General features: G+C 61.6%; 1 protein-coding gene across 1 annotated transcript in view; it reads right to left on the reverse strand.

The window, feature by feature from the left end:
• Window positions 1-628, reverse strand: part of B9D1 (B9 protein domain 1) — a 16,873-nt gene that overhangs the window by 4,741 nt on the left and 11,504 nt on the right. The window lies entirely within an intron of this gene.

Here is a 628-nt window from a genome sequence, read left to right on the forward strand (position 1 = left end):
TCCTCGAGGCCTGGAATGGGGCCTGAGGCCCTGTCGGCCAGGGCGGGGGCCTGTGCCTGCCTGTCACTAGCTCCAAAGGCCGCCACCGCCCAGCACGTCGTGAAGCCACTCCTTTGCCAAAGATGCATCCCCGCAGGCGGGCACTTTGGTTGTCCCCTTCTCTGAACTTCCTGTAAGTAAACCTTCGTACCCCGCTTCGCTAACCCAGCACGTTGGGAGACGCGCTCTCACTGGAGGAGCTGGCACTTGTCCTGGGTCTTGGCCACGCGAGCCTGTGTCTCCTGCCCCTTTCCTACAGGACGGGCTTTCTCGCGGGTTTGGAACGGGTGTGAATTCTGCGCTCTCCTCACTCTCTTCCGACCAGAAGCCTGCGGACGCCCTTCCCGAGGCCCCCGTCCCGCGGCCTGGCGCCAGCGCCCGTCTGTCCTCCTGAAGGAAGCTGGCTCTTCCATCGGCATCTGCAGACCCACTGGCATCGGTCTGTGTGTGTAACACGAAGTAGGGGTCTGCTTCCTCTTCCACCCTGTGCACATCCGCTCGTCCCAGCACCGCTTACCAAAGACTCACACTCACTCACACACACACTCACACACACACACACACACACACACACTCACACACACACACA

Source organism: Myotis brandtii, unplaced genomic scaffold (assembly GCF_000412655.1).
Source record: "Myotis brandtii unplaced genomic scaffold, ASM41265v1 scaffold314, whole genome shotgun sequence".
Taxonomy (NCBI): Eukaryota; Metazoa; Chordata; class Mammalia; order Chiroptera; family Vespertilionidae; genus Myotis; species Myotis brandtii.